This window comes from Poecilia reticulata, chromosome 15, assembly GCF_904066995.2.
Source record: "Poecilia reticulata chromosome 15, P_reticulata-male-v2, whole genome shotgun sequence".
NCBI lineage: Eukaryota > Metazoa > Chordata > Actinopteri > Cyprinodontiformes > Poeciliidae > Poecilia > Poecilia reticulata.
The window spans coordinates 22,304,785-22,331,945 of NC_088844.1; the positions used below are offsets into that span (position 1 = coordinate 22,304,785).

The 27,161-nt window shown below is 40.5% G+C and overlaps 1 long non-coding RNA gene across 1 annotated transcript in view; it reads left to right on the top strand.

Moving 5' to 3' along the window:
* The window catches only part of LOC103477236 (uncharacterized), a 172,405-nt gene extending 156,630 nt beyond the window's left edge, over window positions 1-15,775 (top strand). The window contains exons 6-7 of the long non-coding RNA XR_014091152.1: window positions 8,138-13,054; window positions 13,561-15,775. This is a non-coding gene — a long non-coding RNA (uncharacterized LOC103477236). The remainder of the gene's footprint in view (window positions 1-8,137; window positions 13,055-13,560) is intronic.
* The last annotated feature ends 11,386 nt before the right edge of the window (window positions 15,776-27,161 follow it).

Genomic DNA, 27,161 nt, shown 5'->3' on the forward strand with positions numbered 1-27,161 from the left:
CCCTTTGGAATAAATACAGTATTTTTAATTTAAGTAAAAAAATGTACTTGAGTTAAATGTTAGCGATTGCAACATGGCATAATGTGAAGAACTTGAAGGGGTATTAATACTTTTGGAACACATTGTACTTTCTCTGTTTTGTCTAATAATCCATTTAATTGCTCAGAAAAAGGCTGTGTCTGCATTAACCTCCTCTCAGTAGGGCTTCCAGATGCTGATGACTTAACCCTTCGCCTGTAAAATAATAAAGAAAAAAACACTAAAGATTATACCGCTGCGACAAAAACTGTACTGGTGTCCTTGTTCCTCTCGGGAATGAGAGCCTGGCTGGGTTTCTGTCACCGGGCTTTAGTGGTTGCAATAAAGTTTTTTTGGGTGTAATTTAATTTTGCATCCAATCAGGATGTCTCCGCTGACCCTTCTCCGTCTGTCGATCCCCTTGGCGTCCCCCTCAGAGCGGGGAACTCCGTGTTAGGGGTTTGTGGAACTCACCATTATTTATTTATGAGTGTTTAAATGCCACAGCACCCTGGCAAGAACTTTAATGGAGGTGAGACACTCCCATGTCGCTCTACTCCCCTCAGTAAAGTTTTATAGCGTCCAACCACACTCTCCTTAGAGGCTAGGGGAAAGTGACGCTATGGTTGAAGAATATGCAGCCTAGACTGACGTTTCGGTGCAACTGACTTGGAGGTTTTCGAAGGATCTTAAAACCGTGAAAAGTGTGATTTTTAATTTTGCTTTTCTGTTAAACTACTTCCACTATCACTGTGGTCAGATGTCACACCTTCAAGGCAAACGTATGAAAGCTGAGATGTGGTCAAAAGAGAAAGGTTGCGCCACATGTAATGTCGCCCTGTCTGCTTGTGCCAGTCAGCCCACAAGGCACTTGTATCTGTCAGGCTTCACCACCACTGCGACTAATGGATTTGGTACTTTTTTTTTTTTCCACGTTGATTCCTCCCTGTAAAGCAAGCCCCCTCTGTCAACCCACCCTCCTTCGCCTCATCTGGCCTTGATGAGATCCAGACCCTGTGTGGAAGCATATTAAAGTGGCTCAACAGTGTCAGCAGGAGAGCTAAATGGAAGGTAGTGAAATCTTTTGAACCTCTGTTACATTATAACAGTTCTAAACACATCCAGCTGGGTCCAAAGTTCAGGGAAGACATAAAAGCACTGCTGCATGTTAGCTCGGAGGATGATAATAACTGAGCACCACTAAAACTACTAAGACAGTCCACAATCAAAGGGCCCAGAGGAACGACTCCCCGCTCTTCTTACTGGCTGCTAATGGCCTGTGTGCTTCAGACACAACCTGTCTGAGAGTTGTTATATCTCCTATAAGACTCGCTCCATGCACCGTAAAGAGAAGGAGCCTTTTCTCTCTTGGTGATTAAACTCCATTAACTCTGGCTCAATTAAAATACAAAAGACTTAGAGGAGTAGTAATTAGGACATGCAAGCCTGGTGGGTCACCCTTAAAACAAGCTGGAATCGGTTGATCTTGACGGGAGGCTGCTCATGTCGTGACTCCGCAGCTGCCAGATGTCTTTGTGAACCTGTTTTACAGGAGCCGAAATGCTGACACAGACAATATCGCTGATACAGGAGAGAGGCTTGACAGACATGGCAGAGAGTGGTCATTTAACGTGTGTGTGTGTAGGGGTGTGTGTGTGTGTGTGTGTGTGTGTGTGTGTGGGCATGTGTGCGTGCATGTGTGTGTGTTCCTTTAACTCTGTGATTGCTGTGGGTTCCTCAGTGGCGATCGAACCACACAGGATAAATATGAGCTTGTGGCGAGGCTGCGGCGCCCCAGGAATGCTTACATGTGGTGGAACTGCTCTCACCACCATTGACAAGAGAGTTAGGTGGCTTTTGGCCATTCAGATTCCTGACTGGGAGAGCTAGGAGACTATTTGACTTAAAGACTCAGTTGGCAGATACCAGTTTTTTTTTTGTTTGTTAGTTGTTTTTCTGGCTCAAGTCTCCCACTGGAGCGTGTTATTTGTTTATTCCCGTACACAGCCGTTGTTTGCTGGTCTGACGGATCCCAATCTGGTCCAAAAATGCACTTAATCACCAGTTAGCAGCATCTGAAACAAACATGAAATGACACGGCCAACAGCAACATTTTCCAGATCAAATGGAATTCTATGGATGTCTTTCCCTATTTATTTATACAACTGAGAAATGCTCTCACAACCTCAACCAGCGTTTCTGTGTCGGCCTGGATCGCTGTTGGAGGTGGCCAAAGAACACAGTTCTTTCAGGAATCGCTGGCAGAAGCCAACTTAAATAGTATAAATGATCAAAATCCTTCTGAGCTGTGAGAGCAATCATTAATAAGGCAGTCAAACCTGGCGAGACTTATCGCGTATTAACCAACATTTTCCATGTACTCCTGCGTAGTTTTCTGCTAATTTACATTTTGAAAACAATTTGACGTTCCCTAGACAGAAGTAGTTTTCTCTGTCATAATAATGCAAATCCACCCTGTCTATGGAAATAAGAAAGGTAAACTCGTGCACTCTGCTTGAGCGGTTTAGGTTTAGGACACTCGGGGGGCGGGGGTTCCTCTACCTCAGTGCTGGGTGGTTATGCTGCTGGTAACTTGTGCGGACTTGGCTGTCTGGGCGTGCTGCTCTGGGGGACATAATAGCGACGAAGTGTTCACTACTCTGCGTCTCTCCTTGTCTTGGCTTCTTGATCCTGTGCTTCAATGCCAATCTGCCTCTGTTATCAGGCATAGGGCTGTTCTGTGGGAGTGCAATAATTCCTGCCCTTTGGGCTGTTGGGTGTTGAGGTAAGGTTTCTTTTCTTCCTACCGTTGTAATAACTTTGCAACTTCAGGTGACAAAATACAAGAAACACCTGGTCTACGCCCACACATGTAGCCATGCAAATAATCCAGCAAATAATCTTTTTATGCTGGGTAGACCTGTCAAAATGTTGATGTAAACCGTGACTGCATCCTGATGGCATCTATTTTGTAAAGTTCAACCAGGTCCTCCTGCAGAAAAAACACCCTCACCCAGAGAGATAAGGATAGAGGAAGAGATCTAGATAGGCAGACATTTAAAGAGTGTTAGTAATTTTGTGGTCTTTTAAGTATATTTGACCTTATAGTGGTCATAGGGAGTAAATGCAAATCAGAAGACTATAAACTGTTGTCTCCCTCCCTGCATCCATCATTGGAGGCCAGTGTGTTGTCATCCATAACTTCATGGTTGAAAAGGGTCATTCGCCTGAGGCTCTGTTGGAGATGATATCCCTCCTCTGGACAGATGCAATGGCATAAGGGGGCCCCGGATGCCCCCCTCTCCTCCCTGACCTCTCCTGCCATTCCAGTGTCTGAGAAAGGGTCCTGGGGTTGAGAAGGTCCTGGGGACTGGACACATTGGAGCATTAATTACACACTCGTTTACCATTGAGCCTAATGTTTGGCCTCCCCCTCCATGGGGTTAACTCCTTCCTGACAAGCAGGGAAAGTAATGGGGCCTCTGTGGCTCATTTGCCAACGCAGCTCCTCAGTTGTCTTCCTTAGACCCGGTTCTCACTGACTGACAGCAGCTAAATGCTTCAGCCCTGCATGACGATCACATGTGGAGGACTAGATGGGCATAATGGGAGGTGCAAGGTGGTGTATGACAGGCGGGAAGTTCCATCTCATCAGAGGCTTTTTACTAGTTGTCCTGTGCAAACAAAGAAGCTTTTTTGGGGGCGTTCCGAGATGTTTCCCCTGCTGACATCCTTACTACAGCTGAGAGTGTGACTGACTGAGGAGACGGAGAGAAGAAAGAGAGTGTGCACTGACAGGATATCCCGCCCCAGTTAACAGCAAAGTCAACAGAGTAGAAAGGAAGAGAGAGGAAGTTTAGTTCTGTCACACAGACCTGAGGTGAGATGCTTACAGATGTCAGAGTTGTTGCTGAACTTTGGCAGAACTGGGGTAACCCTGTAAAGTGCTGCTGGCTACATCTATAATCACAAGTGTCTCTAGCTATCGCCTAAGTAATCCGATTTCTGGTGACAGTCGGTAATCTGATAGGAGACTACTTACAATATCAAGGCTAGTGTTTCGTTTGATTAATTCATAGCCTACAGGGCCTGTGAGATAGAGAGAGAGAGCACAGCGTGAGATCATGACCCTGGAATTCTAAACAATAACCATCTGTGGTGAACCACATTGAGCTTGATCCAAATCTTGCTTTTCTTCTCACTTCCTCTCTTTCTCTCTCTCTCTTTCTCCCTCTCTTCTCCTCCCAAACACGTTAAACAAACCCACACACAGAGCTGCTATACACACACCTGCAACAGGCAATATGTTTGTGCCCTCAATGATGCAACAATAGCAAACAAACAGCTGAAAAGGGGGCTTGCCTTTAAAAGAACCCTACCAGTGTTTCAAGAAATAAAATCAGTCTGACAGACAGAAGATAACTCGTGTTCAAAACCTTACAGCAGTCTTTATGAAGTATTCACACCCTTTGAAGTTTTTCATTGGTTACAACCACACATTTCTACTTTTTTATGACATCCCCCTTTTCTTTAGCTCTATCCATCTTCCATTCAACTCTAGCCAACTTCCCTCTCTCTGGTGAAACATTAGCCATTAGCACGATGCTGGCACTATTTCACTGGTGTTTTCTATTTTGGCCAAAACGTTTAAATCTTAACCAAGCAACTTCTTTTGACTTTAAATGGAACTTTCTTTCATTTTTATTCAGTGTTGTCAACAGATTTTCTCACCTGCAATCATAGTTTCCACAGAAGTCACTGTGGAAACTTTGGCTGCATCTCAAATTAATGCTAGGTCCTAACCTAGCTGGTCAGTTCAGGTGGACAACTGTATCACAGTAAGTTTGCATCTGTGCCATACTCTTTCCTTTTCTGGGCAATGGATTGAAGAGAGCTCAAGAGAGCTCTTTTATGCAACCATCACCACCACTTTATCTCTGTGCTATCTGCAGTTTATTGGTCTCAATGATGTGTGTTCAATCATTTTCTCTAGCAAACCTTTGAAGCCTTCACAGCACAGTTATATTTATGCTGAGCTTAATTCATGCACATGTGGACTTTATTTACTATTGAGGTAACTTCTGCGCTTTTCCAATTTTTATTTGTAATAAAATTTTGTTAACCATGTAGCCTTTCCGTTCTACTTCACAATTATCCTCCAATTTGTTTGTCTATGACAAAATTTCCAGTAATGTTCATTGAAGTTTGTGGTGTTAACTTGACAAAATGTGGAAAAGGTCAACGGGTTTAAGTAATTTTGCAAGCCGCTGTATCTGTTGGAGTAGATGTATCTTTGTGTCTGACATTTTAAAAGGATGGTCCAAGTAAACTGCTTTGTGGAGTTTCCTCTCCTTCCTCCACAAAATAGAAAAACATCTCTGTAAATGTCAGAGCTCTTCCAGCATCTCCTCAGTGTTGAGAAAAAGTGACGCGGTGTGTTCTCTCTTAACCGTGTACCACAGGGTGGTGAATGATAGATGAAGTGTTACTTTGCGGACTATTTTTACCATTTCTAAACCACAGTTCAGACATCCCATCTGGACCGGGTTAGGGGCATGGCAGTATTGAGTTCTTCCCCATTAGTTACTGTATCCCCACGTTGCAGAATCTTGTAAGAGCTCAGAAAGCAAATGTTATGCCTATTTATATGCTGTGGCACAGTGAGTAATGAATGCCTAATAGTTTTCAAGAGGTGATATGTGACTGTTTAATAAGCTAAGACAAAGCTGTTTAAACAAAAGAGATAGTTAAAAGGTTCTTCTCAGCTCATTAAGAGGTTTCAAAAGGCTGGAATATTGCAGCAATGGGTTCGCCTCAGACGTTGAAACTTGTACCTGTGAATGACGTCTTGCTCAAGTCCAGCCTGTCATTTGTCAAGGGAGGCTGAGAAGCAGGGAGCATCAATCACCTCCTGTACAAGTTTCATTTGCATATCATATACATTGTACCTTTGCTTCTTATTTGCAGTTCAGTAGTTGTGGATTTTTCTGTGGAGCGTCACCCCAAATTGTTCATGGAAAGCCTGCCTATTGATGGATTTTTTAAAATATTTTTTTCATGGAGCACATCTAAAATTTATGAGAGAAAATGCAATGTGGGACGCTGAATTGCGTAGGTGCAAAGCTACTTTACACATTTGCAAAGCAGCCAATCCCAGCGTACCATTCTTTTGTCTTCATGTTGATTGGCTGTACCCCCAAGAGCATAGATAAAGAAAACTGTGTCCTCAGGACCTTTGCACTCCAAGTAAAAGTGGAAAGTACCACTATTTCCAAGTCCAAAAACAATGTGATTTATTCATTTTTGTTGCGCTCACTAATAACTGTCCGAATCCAAACACTAGAGAAACATGTTCTATGTGTGTTGCTGCTTTATTGAGAGACAAACAGAAGCGGAAATAACCGATATATGTGTATATAATATCAGAACAAAACCATTCAAGGATATCTTTATACTGACTAGAATATTAGTTAATTATATCAAGAAAGATTATGAATGAATGCACAACCTATTTTTAAATTACATTTATACTTAATCAGGTTTTTTTTTATTGTATTATACATTTATTTTAATCTATTTTTGTTGGTATTTATTTATCAGTGACAATGAAAATACTGCAAAAACAACAAAAAAATACTGAGAACAATGAAAAAAAAAACACGTTCCTTTCTTTGTTTTCCTCTGGCACTTTATGTGCAGATTTGTCAGTTTCCGTGACCCATAAGTGGCCTCCAAAGTCTTTGCTCTGATCTTTGACTGAAGGGGATGAATGAGTGTCTAACTATCAGCCGGAGATCTACTGATGTTTATGTTTAACGGGTGTGTCAGGATGAGAGTGTCAACTGAGATTCCTTGAAAGAAAGGGAGGTGCACCCTGCATTCACACAGGCAGAGTTGAATGTCAAGTGGAGATATGGTGCAGAACAATGAAGAAACAACAGTTTCCAATGAAAAATGTCATCCTGCCCTCCGCTGCTGCTGGACGAATTAGCCCCACAAAGCACCACTAATACACAAGATTTCCATTATTTTATTTTGTTCCGGACTTACCATATGGTTCATGAATAACTGCATTTTTATCAGCGGAGCACTTTCATTTAATGCCACTATTTTTGACTTTATGGGACGAAAGGGTGTTCCCTTAATTACGGTTACAGAGTTAACAATATCTGGAGTTTCCCTTTGTGCTCAGTGTGTCTCAGATAGCATGAGAGGGACTCTTAGGTTTCCAGTTACACTATCAAAGTAATCCACGATTGCTCCCGCTGCTCAGGTGGTGGGAGAGTCTGGCAAACCTTTTGAGAAACGAAGAAGAAAAACTGTCATTTCTGGGTGGTTTATGGACATAAACGCTACTCTGAACAAGTAATGGCTCTTATTCCTCAACTATTGCAGCCAAATTCCAGTTGTAGGTTAGATAAATCACCCTGTGGCAAAACCAAAGAGAACAAATACTTTATAGGCTTTACAAAAGTGTGTCAGTGTGAGCCTTAATGTAGTGCTTTGAAAAAATATTCTTTTCCCTTCAACTTTTCCACATTTTGTCACATTGGGACCTCAAACATCAATGCATTTTATTGGGATTTTTTTATGTGATAGACCAAAAAAAAAGTAGTGCATAATTTAAAAATAACCTCCTTTACTCTGATATCCCCAATTCAAATCTAGCCCAACTAATTCCCTTATGATATCACCTGGGTTTCCAAAAGTGTCCAGTTAATTAAAGGACACAGCTGCTTCTTTAATTAACTGGACAAAGAGAACATTAATCAGAGTAAAACTTATACGCCACATGATAACTCTGAAGGAGCTGCAGAGGATCCCACCTCGGGTGGGAGAATCTGTTGAACGACAAATATTAGTCGGGCTCTTAAACCGGAAAAAGTCCCATGTGCAGCTTGCCACACGCCAAATAGGTGGCACATTAAACATGTCAAGGAAGGCATTGGTTTAAGTTTTATAAATTTTATTACCCTGCTAATTCATGACTGTGCCTGACTTTGTATTGGTCTATCCGATAAAGTTCCAATAAAACACATAGAAGTTTAAGTTTTTGCAAAGCAGCAGGACCCACCTTTCTCTTTATTCACACTCATTTGTAATCCACGTGTTCTTTCAGGGTGGGAGGTGGGCCACAAGCCACCGGTGCAGAACACACGTTTCCCCGTCGAGGAGCTTTGTTCTGGAGAATGAGAGCCAGACACTTGATGAGACAGCGCTGCGTCTGTTCTGCTGATGCAGAGGACTCTGAAGGGGAAGCCCACACAGCAGGAACAACAATACAGTATCGTGTGATGGGAAAACATCTTTCATTTCATTTTCATCAGTGCTAACAGAAACGCAGGGAGAAAAAAGAAAGCATTTCTCTGGCTTTTCTTTAGGATTTATTTCATGTAAACCTACAGCTGTCTGCGTGGTTGTCAGCCAGTGTGTCTGGGGACCCCCAGTCCCTCACCAGGGCCAAACGTTAAGGTTTACCTTGAACATCAAAGGTCAACAGACGAGTATAAATCGCCCCTCTGGCTGAGATTTAGTTTCCACTGCACAACTCAAAGCCTTGATCTACTTTTAGTCGTCTGAGGAAATGAATGAAGACTCAGGAAAGTGACATGAAAGATTTGTTTGTTCTGCAGCAGTGCAAGAATGTGAGGTAGAAGTCTATTTTTAACATCAAATTAAATAGCGACATCGCAAATAGGACATAAAAGTATCTAAAAAGGATAATTGCATTTCAAATAAGTAAACCCAGACTTAGAGAATCATACAGAGACCTTAATTATTAAAATACCAGTTTTTAGAAGGATCAGTGTCAGTGTTGTGGCATGAAGTTGGAGAGAGATCCAGAGCTGATGGGTGGAAACGTCTGCTGAAGGTAGCTTGATTGCTCTCTTTCAGAGATTGCATCCCTTTGTCCACACTTGCACATGCGTTTCTGCTGCTTTTCACTTTTTTGTTCATATTTAAATGGGCTTTTGGGAACAAAAAGTTCAAAGCTTGATAGAAATGAAGATGTAAAGCCCCACTATGCACATGCTCTCTTTTGCTTTTTTCCTGCTGGAAGCTGCAACAGCATTCAAACCGTTTTTGCGTTTGTGTGTTTCCATCTGGATGTATGTTGTTCGCAAAAAGAGGAGAGATTGCCAGAACCTTAGACAACAAAACTGACCGCATGGTTTGCTGAAAATTAAGCCTGAACAGAGAACTATTTGGTTTTAAATTTAATGAATGTTTTCTGTGACAAAAAGTAAATCAAACATTTGTGCAAATGAGCAACAGGATGACTGGAATCAGAGAAAAAGGGCCCTTGAAGTCCTTCAGAATGCAGACCTGACCTCTGACCCCTTTCATCTCTTCTTAGAAGACATGCACAGAAACCCCACACAACCTTAACTTCATTAGCAATTAGGATGCACGAGAAATTGGAAATGTACGGCTGGTTTCAGTTCGTCAGTGGGTAGCATTTCCTCAGTCTCGAAGCAAACCCCACAGGCAGCGTGCTCTCCAACGCCTGCTGGTGAAAAAGGAACGGCATAGTTTGAAATGGAAATGCTGTTGTGGTTGGCCTCCACACCCCACTATCATTTGTCTCAACCAAACCCACCCAGAAAAAAAAAGAAAGATCACTTAAATCCAGGGGTATTTTCAATAACTCCCCCCACCTCCACCACCTTCCTCGTTCACTTTCACGCTCCTTTTTTTTATTTTTATTTTTTTGCGAGTGGAAAAGCAGCACGCTCTGTGGAATTTAGTCGCCCACGCACTGGGTCAGGACACTTGATTCCAATTAGATATTTTTCTTTGCTTTCTTGTTCTAGCCTGTCTGGGCCTCCTGCTTTCATCCCTCCCTCCTTCTGCCCGTCCCTCGCTGCTGAACTCTCCCCTCCTCTCTCCCCCACTTCCTCGCTCGTGTCCTCATTCTCTCAATCTCTATCACAATGTGCAGTTTTGTGAACCACAGTGCCCTTCTTTTGCTTTTATGTATTCTCTCATAGGCAGATTTCTCACAGCTCCACATCCTGTGTCCGTTTTTAAACTTTGACACTGTCACAAACTACCCATGAGGGCCGTAAAACACTCCGGCGAGGCGATTATAGCAGACGCAACCGAGCAGTTTTCGTAATGACAGAGCCCGGATTTAGAGCGGCTTTAGAAGTTTGCAAATGGCCTTTGTTTCCCTGCTTGGCAGAGGATATTTATTAACCTATGGATCCATTTGATTACAGTGTGAGGTCAGTTTCATGCTGTGAACCTCCTTCTTCACATTTACTAATGATAGCTTTACCATGGAGAGCACACAATATGCTTTACCCGAGCGCAAGAGCCACATACAATACAACATCCAGATTATTATAATTAAAACATTCCACTATCCTTTGTGTTCTATTTATTCATTCATTTGCTGTTGCTTTTCTGAGACCAACAAAATTAATACATTCCCACAGAAATAGAGGTTTATTTTCTCCCTTTGTCGCGTTTCTGAATATTTTAGAGTTTTCCAAAAGTATTTGTTCTCACAAACCTTAGTGTATTTTATCAGGATTTTGTGAATAAGACCACCACACAGTAGGGTAGTATTTGTGAATTGGACTAGGCCATTCTTACACATGAAAATGCTTTGATCTACACCATTCCATTGTAGTTATGGCTGTGTGTTTACGGTTGTTAAACTTTCTGGAAGGTGACCCTAGCCTCTCCATCTCCATTCATCATTCCTTAAAGTCTGGCCTGCTGAACAATATCCTCCCCTCAGCACGATGCTGCCATTATCGATTTACTGTGGGGATGGTGAGTTGAATGTGATGGGGTTATGTAAGAGCACCTTCTTGCAAATATTTGCTGTTCCTAGTTGGTTTGAGGCAAACCACAAAACCAGACTTTTTCCTTGTATCTCTTCTATAAATACCAGATTTATGTATTGCAAAGCTACACTCATTCAGCCAGTAGATTACCTAAGCTGAGCTCTGAGTTACCATGAGCCTCTTGGCTGCGCCTCTGGATAATGCTCTCCTTGCCCTGCCTGAAAGTTTGCTGCTGTGGTGTATGTTTTCCATTTTCGGATTATGGGTTTAATGCTGTTTTGTGGGACGTTCAAATGCCGCAATTTTGTTTCAATACCTAAATCTTTACGTGGTTTTTCGATAAAGTTCTACAGCAAAACCTTTGAGGACATCACAGAATTGCTACATTATTATTCTCTGTGAACTGATTTTATGATTTCTAAAGGCAATTGGTTGCACTGCATTTTAGTTAATGTGTCACAGCCAATAGGGTGAAACGCATAGCCAAGTTGGCTATAGCAAATCTCAATAAAACACATTTAGATTTGTGGTTGTACCATAAAAAAACTTTGAAAAGTTCAAGGGGTAAAGATATTTTTGCAAAGCACCATTTGTGATGGATTAATCATCAATTTAAGGGGAAAAAATATTTTTTGGAGGGACACAATAGGATGGTTACTGAACTGAAAGTCAAACACTTTTACAGCCTAAAGTGCTTTTAAGTGTGGGGGTTGGTGTGGCATCAAGTTCAACTCTTCATGGCTGAGGCCTCAAGACTTTCTCCATGTTGCAACGATGTTTCTAAAAGCCAAACCAATATACTATATATGTGTCAGCTGCATTTGTCATGTTGCTGTACCAGACTGGGGAAATTCTCTTTTGTAGTTTGCCATTTTTGTGGCTGACCACAACAATAGAGCATTAAGAATATCCCATAGTTTCATAGTTGGTTCATTGGGTTTTGCAGAAGGAAGGTTTGCAATTGAATTTGTTGTTGAGCTGGGAAGGTTGAGTTTCTTGTTATGCAATTGCTAGATGGAAAGGTAAATTGATTTTCACTGGAAAAAGCTGAGCTTCGCAGGATTCGCCTCTGATCATCCACCTTTGATTAGTCTTAATACAGAACAGGATTAAGTTACTGCTGAGGCAGATAACTAATTCAGACTGAAACTCAAGGGGGAAGCTGGTGTTGAAGACACATGAATTTGAAGTAAATGGATGATGATTTGTATTGCACTCACTAAACATGTCAATTGAAATACCAGATCTGTTAAGTCATGATGCTTATTCAGGTTGTTGAGTAGGGATGTCGTGATCACGACGTCTCTTTTTCACAATTCCAGTCCAACCCATTTAAGATTAAATCTGGTGTCACTGTCTCATGTCTTGCCATGTACGGCACCGCAGCGAGAAACGCAATTTGTGTGGGTTTAAAAATGAGGAAATGAAGTCAACTTTCAAGTTTATGTGTCATTTTGGATGTTCCTGTTTTCAATAGTGCATGTATTTTGGAAGCAATGTGTGGATTTCACTGAGTGTAATTATCAGGAAGGCTATCTTACGTTTGCAGTGACATCACCTTCTTGTTGTGTGACTTTAGTAATAGTAATAGTTTTCTTCTAATCAGAAATGTTTGTAATAAATGGCACCACAAAAGGCCGTTTTTAAATGTTACCATAGAAACATTCTCCATTTTCCTGTTTTTAAAGGAATACCATTACTACCTTTGGCCTTCACCATAAGTAGCACATCATCTGAAATTTTGCCTCGATTCTATAATTTTAATATAGAAACCAAAATCACAATAGTTGTATATTTGTAAAATATATTTTCTAGTGAGAGTTAATGGCACAAAGACTGATCTGTTTAGAAATACAGATGACTTGAATAAAAAAATACAATCTGGACAAAATCTTTTCCACTTGGATTGACACAGCCAAAGAAATGCAAAAAAAAGAAAAGGAAACCAAAAACCATCAAGAAGGTGTAGGGTTAATCAAATGAAAATTGGAGCCCTCGTTATGCTTTGCCGTCAAAACATTAGAGCAACTTAGGATAAAAACAGCTAAAATACCCCTTACTTGTGATGCCAAATTTAACAATTGTTCATAGAGCAGACAGAGATCAGAACATTACTGTTAGTAAGTACTGTGCATCACATTCTGAAATGAAGATTTGCCATTTCTCACTTGGAGCTGAATTATTCATTTACAGGAAAGACGGAAGCTCAGTCCTTAGTCAAGGATAGCATCCATTCGGTAAGTCAAAATCTCATCAGATTGCCTCAGAAGGAATAAACACATGCAGCTCATCCGGAAGATAATGTCCAAAGTCATGCCTGGACTTGATGTTGAAAGCAGATGGAGCTCTATTATGTATTTTCCAGATGACAATATTTATACACAAATTCAAAATAGTAACTTCCACTGTAAAACAGCCTGTCTTAGATGAAATTATCTTTGGAGGATAACTATTGACATTGTTTTCAACCAGTCTGTATAATTTTTTTTGTAGACATATTTTTCATGTAAAAAAAAAACTTGACCAAAAAAACTTGAAAGCCTGAAAAATGAAAAGAAGGAATTTCTTTAATGTTTTTCAGAACTTCACAGACAGGCAGGATTTTGTTTATCAGTGTCATCTAATCTAAATGGAAAACACATGGCTTTCGTCAACTTCTAGTTCAAATTTGTTTAAAAATTTCCCTGCAAAAATCTTGTTTCAGTGCACTTAAATTAATTTAGAGGAAATGTTGCACCAACAGCTGTGTCATCCCAGAGAACCAGGACCACACAGAATTATCCTTCATTGGATCCTCAAGGCCAGAACCATGCAGGCATGAAAGATCTACAGCTGGAGGAGAAGCCCAGCCTTGCTCTCTGCTTTTTTAAAAAGTACTCGCTCTCCTTGAGCGTCTCCAGAGCGGGACAAACGCAACAAGGCAAGGCGACCCCCTCCGAAGGGTCAAGGAGAAACACAGGGACGCTTGGGGTGAGGGGTGAAGGGGGGCGGGTGTTGACTTCACAGGAGTTATCTGTCATTCACCGAAGATGTTGGCACCTTTAGCAGACACGCACATGTACGCCACAACACGCAGGAAGGAGAAACCTCTCGGCACACATTAGCGGAAAGGAAGCAAGGCCCTCGCTCCTGACACGAACTCTGCATGCCACAGAGGACCTCTCACATGTCTGCGTTTCTCAAGATAACCAGATTGAAAAGCTGCCCCCAGACAAGTGCGCTCTGTCAAGGGCTCAGGGTCGTTTTTATGTCTCCCTTTTGCCGTCTGACAGAGACCCAGAAGGTCAAATCTGGAGGAGAGCTTGTTCACGGCTGTTACAGTCACTCGTGCAGCTACCAATTGGTGTGACAATGGCCACATTATCAGTCTGCCTGTGTTTGGCTGTACGGATGTGCAACAGGCGATCTGTCTTAATATCCAATGCACACTGTCAGGGTGTTATGACCCCTCTGCAATGACGGGGTAAATTTTAATTATTAAAGCAGAGCTCTGGTCTGTCTGGTAATCAGATACACTTATGCTGTTTTCCAAAGTAGGCAGCCAAGCCGTCATTGGACTCTTTCAAACAGATCAACACACAACGTGTCAACACAAAGAGGACACATTTTTGTTGAATTTGACAGTTTTCTGTGCTAATAATTCAATGTAGTTATTGTGTCAAATAATTTTAACACATCAGTTTTGTTAAATTATCAGCACAGTAACCCCGCACAGGTTGCAGAGCAACAGTGAGACATACACATTTTCACACTTTAGGATTACTTTAAAGAAATAAATTAACTGAACAATTTGTTAACAAATTGTTAACAATTTAAGCTCACACATTAAGTTTGTTAACAATTGGTTAACAAACTTAATAATTTGGACTGCGGGAAGAAGCCGGAGTACCCAAAGAGAACCTTTGCATGAACAGAGAGAACATCAGTGCTACCAGCTGCACCACTGTGCGGTCGCTTCAGTTGACTGGGTTTTTTTTTTCTGTAGAAAGTTCCAGAGCTGCAGACGTCCAAGAAGTGATGTGATTAAGCAATGGTTTAACACCTATTCTGCATCCAGTTGTTGAAATAAAACACATAAAGTGTAGACAACAACGCAAGATTTGTGCTCTTGATCGTAACACCGAAAACGTGTTGGAAAACAATACATTTGTTTTAACAGTGCAGTGTGTTCCTGCTCTAATCTTATTCTCTGACAGTGTTAACTTGGTTATTATGTCTCACGGGGAACATAACCCTATTAGATCTTGTGTGTTTTTCTAACAGGTTCAGACACTGCATGGACAGCATAAATTTGACTGATACTGAGAAATTAAGTTTATATACTAGGAAAAGAAATAATATTTCTATAAAACATAAATAACATTTATTCCTAAATTCTAAAATGTGCTAAAATGAAGTGCAGATGTGTAACCTCAGGTACATTACTCAGTGTTTTGAAAAAAGGTTTGTCCTCTTTAAACCTCATGCTTTTAGTTTGGTATGCTCTTGCAGACTGTGAGTCAGCTAAATGGTTTCAACCCATCTCAAAATAATTTGAAATCAGTAATTTCACTGCAGAAACAGGAACCTAAAAGAAAGAAAACAGCTGCAAGCATCCCCTAGTATGTCTGTCCAAGCAAATTCGCCATGAAGCAGACTACAAAATGCCAGAAGATCTACCAATCTACCAAGAAGTAGGTGAGAATTAAGAAATGGATGTTTGACAAAGGTAGAGAGCTTCAAAAACTGTTTCACAGAAGTTGTCTTGGCCTAAAGAGGTGAAGTTGGAGTTTTTAGGGGGTAAAATAATTTTTTTTTCCTCACTTTGAAAATATATTTTTGTTTGTTATCCCTATTATGAGTAAAACCATGTTAATTTTTGATGTTAAAGAGCAATTAAATAAGTTTTTCTGGGATAAAAATAATGAGATTAGGCTTCAATATGTGAATACTTTTTTTTTTAAAGGAATACATATTTATTAGAGTACCTGAATTTTTTTCACACGACTGTATATCAGATTTATGTGACTGTGTTTTTTAGTCCAAAGGAAATAAAACTGTCATATAAAATTTGTGTTGCAAAAGTTATTTCATACTTACTTATTCAGCACAGCTACAATTTGGGAAAAACTTGACATACACTCATTTTGGACACGTGTCCTATTAATTTAGAGCTTTAAAAAAATTATTTCGCAAAGTTCAACCGGTTTTAGAAACATTCATCAGAAACTAGAACTGTGTACACAAGTTTAAATGTATTTTCTTTTTTCTCTTGTGCACTCTGGGTTACAATTATACATACAGATTTAACTAATTACATGCATCCTCTGTACTATCTGATCAAATCAATCTTCACCAAACTGCATCCCAAATATTTGCGTTTTCTATCCATCGGCTAGCTTCTGGTACAAATCTGTCTGGATGTTTGACCACTGTCCTTGGTATAATGAGCAGATACAATTTAAAGTGGTTGGTTTCTTGGCATAGACCATGCTTCTAAGCACAGTCCAAATAATGTTGATAGGTTTATGAGTAAATAAACACATTATGTCTGAGTTCAGTCTGACCCTACTAATTAACTCTAATTAGAGGCCCGAGCCCAAAGTAAACCTGACTCTTTTTTTTTTAACTATTACCAGTTTAAAATGCTTCCAGACCCCATTTTTAGCTTTTGCTTAACATTTTCCAGCTACATTTTGTTGATTATTCTGACCGCAGGGTGAGTCAAGTCCAAATCTTCTGGGATATGTGATTGATAGGAGCAGAGCAGCATGAAACTTCTGCAATTTTCTTTAATCAACAGGGTAAACTAACTGATCCTCTATTTAGACTAGAATAAATAGATTAACACATCTTTATATTGTGTGTTCTTGTTTAGTTTCTAGTCTCTAGGAACATTTCTACATTTATAACTCCACCTCATGACTGAAACTTGCAAACCCCTGGGTTGTTCTAACAGGACTACGCTCCCATACACTGTTCATATGATTCATAAAAGCCCCAGTCAATGTGACATTCATGCCCTATGATGAGTGTACATAAACCACTGACTAGAACTGTAAATTTCCTAAAAGGTAAAACCTCCTTGACTTGCTGGCTACAGAAAACCATCTGGAGAGTCGAATGCACAATCTAGCCGTTGCAAAGCCACGGTGGAAATATTTTCAAAAGCCAAGCGGGTATTCTGAGACATGCTGCAGGTTAGTCTCTGGGTGTGTGGAAGATACATGTTTATTTTGGACCTGAGTGACAAGTGAGCCCAGCGAAAAGTTCAGACTTCAGAGAGAGGCGACATCACGTCAGAGCTCGCTCAACCGCAGCGCGAGCCGCTAACGAAGGCTTACTGCCACTAACGTGCCTAAAGTGTGCACGAGCTCTGACACCATCATCTTCAGAGGGGACCCACCACCCTGCAGTGGAGCTTGGCATCTCACCAGCAGGGAGGGAAGAGAGGGGTTTAAGTGTGGAGCCTGAATGTACCTCATTCCAGTCCCAGAGACCACTTAAAAGACATTCCTCCTTTAAACACAGCAGTTCAACAGCTGAGGTCTTACAAGTGAGGAGAGCAGTTGAACTAGTCGGGGTGGGTGCACAAGGCTGATATTTCTAGCCCTAAATTTATTACAGTATTAGTCATTACTTGCCTCTTATAATAAAGGAGCCACATGTGGGAAAGTTGGCAGAGCACAGTGCAGCTAAAGGTGATGTATAGACTGCAGAGCGTGATCACAAACTAATCACTTGTTCCTCTGAGACAAGATACCGTCATTGTTGAAACTGTGGATGCAATAAGAAAATTACAGTGCAGTGCTTTTTTTTTTTTTTTTACATTTTCACCTCAAATGGCCTCAATGATGTTTCAGACACTCACCAGCCACTTTATTAGATACTTCTGTTTAATTGTTCACCACTCAATGCACTTACTCATCTAGACTTGGTAAAAAAAATAATAACTTGCTGAGCATCAAAATGTGGCAGATTGGGGATTTTACTTTGAATATTTGGTACTAGACTTGCTGCTATGAGTATCTTAGGAACCGCTGATCTACTCAGACTTTAGCACATAAACAAATCTCTCTTTTACAGAGAATAGTTAAAAAAAAGATGATATGCTATAATTGGTGTAAACGGCATGAAAACATGGATCCTGCTTTGTTACAGTATAGTAATGGTGGTCTTATGGTTTGGAGGGATATTTTCTTCCTGTAAAATTGAATTTTCACATTTGTAAGTTGCTAGTTTCCAGTATATATTAATACTGTCTACCAATCTACTTAACAGGATCTGAAGTCATATTTCGGTGTTTCTATCAAGGACGTGATCCTTGCATCTTTTTTTTTTTCTTTTTGAGAGACTCCATATTGAAAGTCTGCCGTAAATTTATATAGATTTTTTTTATTATTATTATTATTATTCATAGTTGAATCATTTGGCAAAAAATTGTTGAAAGGTTTCAGAAATTTAGTTCTGGATATTTGTAGTAGACATAGAGAATTTTGCTGTGATTACATTAAACAATTGTCTGTCATAGGCCTTTTTTTAGTATGATCATCTGCATAAATGCTTTCCTTGCAGAAAAAAGGTTAACATTTGATTTTCATCCAGAAAAATGTCACATACCAAATGCTTCATTTATCACAGAGATGCTTCCAAGTAGGATTTTTTTTTTCTTCACTCTTCAGATATACACTTCAGAGTATTCCAACATTCACAAACTTACAGAAAGCTTAGACGGCAGATGACTGTGATGGTAGATGACAGAACCACATACAATGTTTTGCACTCCTCCAAAGGCCTCCAAACTCTCCAGTGAAACATCTCTATTGGCACTCTTACATACGCGTCTATAAAACATGTGGTTTTACTTTGCAGCTGATGATAGAGAGTTCCTCAGAGTGTTATGTCTAACAATTATACCACAGGGACACATTCTGAGGACGGTGCATAATGTCCATCTTGTCTGTAATGCAATTTAAAGATCTTGGGTGACCACTACGTCTATAAATAGGCCTTTCCATTTCTCACATGCACTCAGAGTACCTATAATGTGTAAATGCACGCCTCGGAGAAAACTCATAATAAACAGTAGACCTTGATGTGAGAAAAAAAAATGAGTAACTGAGGTCACTATCTGGAAGAAAGTCCCTCTGGTTAATCTGACAGAGATGGTAGTTATTATGAGGACAGATAACACATGGAGGCATGTGGAAAGAATCACAATCACGGAGTCAAATGCACGCAAGCATAGGAACGCGACTTCCACCCTTCCACACATGCATTGTGAGGCATCACCACCTACAAACATAGCTGCTTACAACAACAATGTCATTTCAACTTGCGTATCTGCATAATGGCTAATAAAATGCCATTTCCACACACATGCAGGCACATATGTATTTGCGTATATGCATTGAGCAGTATTTCCCTACCACAGTGAAGCAAGGACAGGCCAAAGCTCACTTTTCAGTCGGCGATGCTTTGAGTTCCAGAGGGGCGCACATGAAAGAGCTGCAGAATATAAAGGAGTGCCCAAGGATACACTGCGGCGCTCAATGTGAGGACAATTTAGCCCTGATGGAAAACCTGGATCAAAGGCCTGGCCTCCATAATTGCACATTCCCCAACAAACACAGTGGCATTTGAAGAGCGGGCCAGACCTCCGGACTCCTGAGACCCGGGTCGCAGACACAGGCAGCACCATTCCTTTCACCTTGCTATCTTCTCTGTCTCAATGTCTTGCTAAAAGATTAGAGAAATGCTTTTGTTCCAGGACTGCTCACAATTTCTCTTCAAATGTCACGATACAGACAGATAGCAGCAGCCTCTCGGGTTTTCTTCTACCATTTGTTGCTGTTGTTGACCAAGTTATGGCCACTGCTGCGAAATAAAAGGACTGAATGCATGAACTCAGCACATACATATAACCAGTTAAAAACATTTTAACACTAAAATTTAGTTTTTTGTGTGCGTCTCTACCTAAACAATCTATTAGATTTGCTGGCCTGTCAAGCATATACCCTGGTCATTCAGCCAGCTTTTGACACAGATGTTATGTACTTCTAAAACATAAAATCAACATCTTTATAAAAACAATTGTCAACACAAAATCTAGCTCCAGTCTACCAAATCTCCTCCAAACTATTTGCTTCACAAGCCATCAATTTCAACCACACTTTTTTCTTCCACTAAGCTTTTCTTTAATATGCTTGGATGGGATTTTTTTTATGATTAGGTCTTCGGTGAGTGTCTGCTCGTTAATTGCAAACTTACAATGGCTATTTTAAAACATCGCTGTATTATATACCAGTTTAATTAGCCTTTTCTACATATACATTTTAATTTTCTGGAAACTGAATTGGATGCTTTCATTTGCTGTAAGCCACAATAATCAAAATGAACTAAACACTTGAAATCTGTCACATCCTGGCTTAACCCTAAGATAGAAAAGCTATGTGTTTGTGCCTTTTGCCTGCAAGAAGACGCTGGAACAGGAAATTGTTTTAAAACCCAAAGTTTCTTACTCCCTTGAGCTCTGCCTGTAGGTTTTCTTCCTGTTGAATGCAGGTCGAACCACCAAAATGCAGCTTAAGAGACTGTAAATCTTGCTTGAACATCTTCACTCTGCTGCAGGTGGGAGACCTCAGGATATAGTGGAATGTCTTGGCTCCCCTGCAATAAAAACCTTAAACTTGCAGGAATAAAATAGAGTTTGACATCACCCAGATAAAGGTTGGGTATCTTAGCTTGATATACAGCTTTGCACATGCCATAAGTTAGTTTGCAATGTTTAAAAAGGAATTCTGTCTGTTAACATTGGTTGTTGTCGTAGAATATTGACTGTCGTTCTTTTGCTCCGTCACCGCTCTGATGTTTGCATGAAATCTCTTCCAACACTTCACAGACACCGAGGCAAAACCAACACTCTGACAGCTCGATCCACAAGAGCCTGTGAGTGCTTACTTCAGGACTTTGGATGGTTTTATGTTGCGTCTAGACTTTAATAAGTGGTTGTGTTTTCCTGAACACACACCCCAAATCTACCCTGAAAGTCCTATGGCGATGCTTTAATAATAAAATATCGTCTGCATGTGTTGTGGGGTTCTACTCATATAAACATGTTTCTAAGAAGCCTGAATGTGGTAAACCTACAAAGACTGCCCTGTCATCAGAAATATCCCTCAGTTTATGTGCTTTTCTTTACGGTGCTACATCCCTGAAGGTTGAGGTTTTTGTGAGCTTATGTATGTAAATGCTGTAACTCAGACAACATAAGCAGAACGGTCAAAGTTCTGCTTTTTGGAACCAGAGTTGGAGCGCTGTGCAGAATCTGCTCCTCTGCTCTTCAGACTCCTGGGTGGACTAACGCCTGACAGCTCATTCAACTCCCTCCACACTTGTCAGAGAATCGGGTAAAAGACACATAAAAAGATTTCGGAGCTTAGAAAAAATTCTGGGCTAAAGGAAGAAAAAAACAGTTTTTGATATAGAAGAATTATACCAAGATTTCTGAGGTTTAGTTTGACAGAAGAGGCCAATTCACCAAGATAATGCTTGATTTCAGTCATTTGAGTCTCTCTGGCAATAGGAATTCAGTTTCATCAGAGTTCATCTTCAAGTAGTTGTCACAGAGCAGCAGAGAATCTCATCAGCATGAAATGAAAAGTCATTTAAACCTGCCTGATTATTTGACCTAGAGCGAAACTGTATGAAAAAAAAAAAAAAAAAGATTAGGCCCCAAACCTGGGCTCTGTGGTACCCCACATGCCAGGTTTTCAGAGTCTGACATTATCTGGTAGCCAAAACATTAAATGTTCTTCCCAAAAAATGAAAGTTAAACCACTTTAGAGCCACACCTGATAGACTGACTTACATATTAGAGCATGTTATGCAAAAGAAGAGTGTTAATCAGAGAAGCAGCTACTCTGGGAACCGCAGAGATCCACAGCTTAAGTGGGAGAACCTGCCAACGACAAACTGATCAGAGCTGATGAGAAAAAAACCTGTTGGAGACTGCAAGATAATTGAGACTGGGGTAGATGTTCACCTTTCAGCAGGACAGTGACCCTGAACATACAGCTGGAACTACAGAGGAATGGTTGTCAGAATGACACAGTCAAAGGTCAGATTCCCACAGATCCAATTGGGAATCTTTGGGAAGATTTGACACTCCCTATAACTTCTACTTCACAATTATGCAATGCTTTTTTGTTGGTCTGTCTCAGAAAATCTCAATAAAATACTGATGTTTGAGGCTTTTGTGTCACAAAATGTAAAAAGGCTAAGTGGTTTGATTTGTTTTGCAAGGCATATCTGGGATAAACTGTGGAAAATAGCAGAGTAACTTCTTTTCACTTATTGTACTGTTATAGTGTAGCTCTTAAAATATCTGAATTGTCACCATAAGTCTTTGGTGGCAGCTTAGATCCATCATAGAGCTCCCTTATGGAAATGTTAATGAATGACCTGTCAAAGCCAGCATCCATCATTGTATATTTGAGTTGCCCATACACACCCTAGTTGATTCCCTACTGATTCTTTAAAAAAAAAAAACTGGTTCCGTAGTTTCCAAATAATGACCAAATTCCAACTTGAAACCAAATTTTAAAGGCTTGAATTATGTGGGATCCAGAGGGAGCTGAACTGAGTTCCCATGAAGAGGGTCGCACGAAGGCAGTAAAATTATTCAACAGCGAAGGCCAAGACTCATGTGAATCAAACCACAACAAACAGCAACACTTACATTTTTAATTTTTTTCACTATATCTGCAGAGTTATTTCTTTGGATCTACATGGAGCCCTGTCCGTCATGTAAAAAACAGTTTTTCTGCATTATCTGAAGTCTATTATTTAAAGAGTATTTAAAATTTCTTATGGAAACATGGAAATATAACAAAAAGCAAATAATTGTATCCACCTAGTGTGAACAGTTCATGACTTTGGTCATAGATGCACATCCATCAGCCATCTGTGTCCCAGTATCTCCACTAACCAGATAAACCATTAAATATCTGCTCCTCTGGGGACTTTGGAGTGTATTTTCCAATCTGAGTTCCTCTTACAGCACTGACCCGTCATTAACCTGCAAGGATTTTCTCTGGTTGCTGGTGAAAAGCGGGACATATTGAATTTCCCCTTTTCTGACATTCAAGTTCTAAGCAGTAATAGTGAGTCGGTAGAGAGGTCCAAGAAAATAACCCAATTTAAGGGAGGCCAAGGTTTGGATATGTCTCATTTCTCTTTGAGCAGAAAATGAAAGGAATAACATAACAATCTTTGTTTAAATATTGGTTCGTTTTGGCTTTGTTAAACTAAAAAAGGAAAGGTGAAAATTACAAGACGCAGACCGTCTACAGTTTTGACAAGTCAATAGTCTCCAACTTACTCCAACGGCTGATCACTGCTGAGATGAAATCACAGATAGAAAACAGGAGGACGTTTGGTGCTAATCAAGCGCTGACTGGAAGTTCATGTGTATTAAGCTCCCTCCCTTAATGCATATAGTGCTTTGCTTTGATACCCTTAAACTCTTGCACATTTTGTCACATTAAAACCACAAACTTCAGTGTAAACTCCAGATCAACTTGAAAGAAGACTGGGTTGCAAATATTCACATCTCGCATTACTTGGTAATAAGCAAGGTTCTTAGTTGAGCTTGAAAATAGACAAAGAAGAAAGAAGAGACAAATTATTTAAAACTGTACTTAACAGGCTTTTTATTAGCTGACAATGACGATGAGCCCACAAAACCCTGCAAACAGAAAATAGTCCCCAAAAAAATGACCCAGTTGGGTGCATAGATCTGAAAAATTATGCAACAACTTTACCAACTCCCAAACATCTGGTGAGATGGAGATTCCACCTATACAAGTTGTTTAAATACTAGGAAACAACTTGTGTCTGCTTACAAAGTCATTTCTAAATATATGAAATGCTGCTGAAGTTCTAGTCTCATCGGTCATGTAGTTGCACCTTTGGTTTTTAACAGTTTACAAAATTATTTAGTGGTGCTTGATTTGTGTTTCCAGTGTGAAAGACTGATGCTTGTGTAAAACACTTTGTAGTCCTTCGATTTGATCAGTTTGAATGTATAAAATCCCAAGATGTATGTGCAGAATTGGACTTTTTAGATGATTAACTTTTGATCGGATGAAAAAAGAGCCTACCTGGATTTTTAATATAATTATTTTGTCCTGAAATGTGCACTTCTCCTCGGTTTTAATAGTTTGTAATGCATTTGTGTTGGTGACAGAGAACCACAAAGCATCACCTAATTACGAAGTGAAAGAAACAAAATTAAATCTTTTACTCTGACACCTAAAAATAAAATCCACCCCAGCCTCTTCGGATGCCACTTCATCTGCCATTTTTCTTCTTGAAAACAAGAAATAAGATGGCAGCAAATGTAATTTAATTGCTAAATTAAAAGATTTTGTTTATGATGCTCTTTCAACATATTTAGAAAAAAAAAATAGTTCTGTCGTCTCAAAACGGCTGTAAATGTTTAGCTTTAAACTGGTGGCTCCGTTGGGCTTGTGGGATATTTGTTTACCCAACTCACGGATAAGAGTAATATTTGCAATATTTTGAGGTACAAACAACGTCCTGTGGGTGTGTTTCCTGTAGGAGTGGTAACCGGCAGTCAGCTGGGCTGTGGTTACGCAAGTCGCTGGCCACAGCGTTGGGAAACCGTAGCACAATAGTAAATGCGTAAGTCGTGAATAAACTGTGGGATGCTGGGGGAGAGGGTGAGGAATTAACACATAGTGATGATGATGATGATGATGATCCTGTGGACTCAAAAGGTTAAGGTCTAATTTGCAACCCTTTCTTTTTTGTTGTTGCTGCTGTGTTAAAACCGTTCTAGTCAGCAGTAACATAAAACACTACAAAGCAAACATGCCTTTAGTGTGGCTGAGGAAAACATACTTGTGGACGGAGTTTTTGGACAGAATGTGCCCGCGCGCTTTGCCATATCAAATCTAATATAGCCCAGCTAATTTGGCTTCAAATAAATTGAGCCGCTTTATTTTGCTAAAGGCGTGAGAATGCACCAGTGGCAGAAAAACAACTAACTGTGTAATATGTCCAGCAGTAAATCATCAGACAGATGTTGAGTGAGGCAGTTTAAAGTCACATTAAAAAAATGATTAATGCCGGGACATGACAGAGGGAGAATTAATGAACGATCCAATCATATAAGTGGTTAAACAAACCGCCGAAGACAGAGAACACCCTTCATTCAGCCGCTGAAAGACAGCAGCAAATATGCGACAGCGCCCTCCCTGCATAGCAATCATTGCTATCGTGCAACATCTCCACGGAAAACTAATCAAACTGTAAATTACAGATGTTCGGTTGTGTACACAAAGGACTGAGTTTGTCTAATTAAAAAAGAAACAATGATTAGTCTGTGGGACATCGCAGTGGAGAGTGAAGGTCCACGCTGAGCATCTTGATGAAAAGCTTCATTATTCGTCTGTTTATACTGCAACACTGGGACTCTGGGTCCCTCGTCCGAAAAGGCCCGGACTGCACCGCTGACTCTGCAGCAATCAGCTGTACGCTGCAGTGTGGAAATTGGCTGTATATTATGAAAAGATTACAATCTAAGCAGTGCGGTGCGTGCCCGTAATTCATGCCATATCCTGTGAGGCTTGGGGTTAAACAGGCAGGACTTAGCGACATGAACAAGACTTCAATCACGGGGAGGCCCGCGAGGATAAGGAGGGGGAAATTCACCGCTGGCGCTGCTATGCGAGGCATATTAGTTGGGACAGAAATGGGACCATTATTTTAAAGAAAATGTGTTGCTTCAAGACTGTAATTTTACATGTGAGGTGTTTTTTATGTTCGAAATTACGCTTTTATTGAATGTTTTAGTGCAGAAGCAGAATGATGACTTCAGCAGGCATCAGAGGGAGTTGGAAGTGCACAGAGCTCAGAGTATGGGGTGATTGGGTGTGTGTTTCTTTTAGGGCAGCAGTGGCAGTCCCCCTTGGGGTTGATACATTTATGGGCCAGGGAGAGGTTCAAATGGACCGGCCTTCAGATCCAGCTTTGGATTCTTCTATGAAGCAGTGGAGAGTTACAGACTGAAACACTAGTCCAGCTCGACCCCATTGTTCTTTATGGCCTCATCCACTCTGCAGTCTCCAGTTGCTGTTGCTGTGAGTTTCCTGAATGCAACAGAGAATAATTATGCTATGAAGCCGTGTTTCATCCATCTGTGGTCCCTGCATCACAGTGCAGCGACGCAAACGGAGGACAAACAGAATGACTTTTTCCCACCTGCAAAACTCGTCACACCGCTTAAACTGTTTCACGTTTTGTACTTTGGGGCAAGTTTTACATTGTAGATCAATACAAATTGTATAATTGTAAGGAACAAAGAGCTTTTATAAACAAAAACCTGAAAAGTGTGGCATACATTTGTATTCAACCCCTCAACTCAATACTTTTTTATTCCTCTTTTGCTGCGTCTATCGGTGTTCTTCTGTGCATAAATGCTGTGAGCATCAGTTTTCATGATGCTGCCACTACCATGTTTCACAGTGGGAATGGCGACTTTAGCGGGACCCCTATATGTTTTAGCATGTAGGCCACAAAGCAAACAAGCAAACATGAGGCAGACTATGCTCTTCATTTTTGGCCTGCCTGAACTCTGACACTCCACATGCTCAAACACGGTGGTGGTAGCATCGTGCTGCAGGGATGCTTTTATTCAACGAAGTCATTCAGGCTTGAGGATAAATACTGGGCAATCTGGGACAAAAACATATGAGAGTCTTCAGAAGATTTGAGACAGGAATGCTGGTTTAGGTTCTGATAAGAAACAAGCTCAAGCTTACAGCCAGAGCTACAGTGGATTGGTTTAGATCAAAGCATTTTTGAACAGCCTAGTCAAAGTCCTCACCTAAATTCTACTGAGAAACTGTGACAAGACTTAGAAATTGATGTTCGCAGATGCTCTCCATTCAGTCAAGCTGAACTTGAGCTACTTTCCAAAGAAGAATGAGCAAAAGATGTGCAAAGCTGGTAGAAACTTGCAGCTGCATTTCCAGCAGGACACATAAAAGTTCGTTCTGTGCGGCACTGTAAAAGACTTTTATGGGCTTTGTGATTTATGTTTCCTGATTACAACTAAAAATAATCATCGGATGGTAAGCTTTGGCAGGGCCTGATTGTCTGTGATAGGCTTGCTGAAAGAAAAACCTGCGGCGTCCAGCTTTAAGACAAGTGGAATATCTTGTACGAGGATGGAGGGATGCGGGCCAGCTGTCGTTCCGATCCAACCATTCACATGTGTGGGTCCAGACAGATCAGGAGTGAGGGAGGGTTTGCTGCTGTGAGGCTGCTCCACCTAAT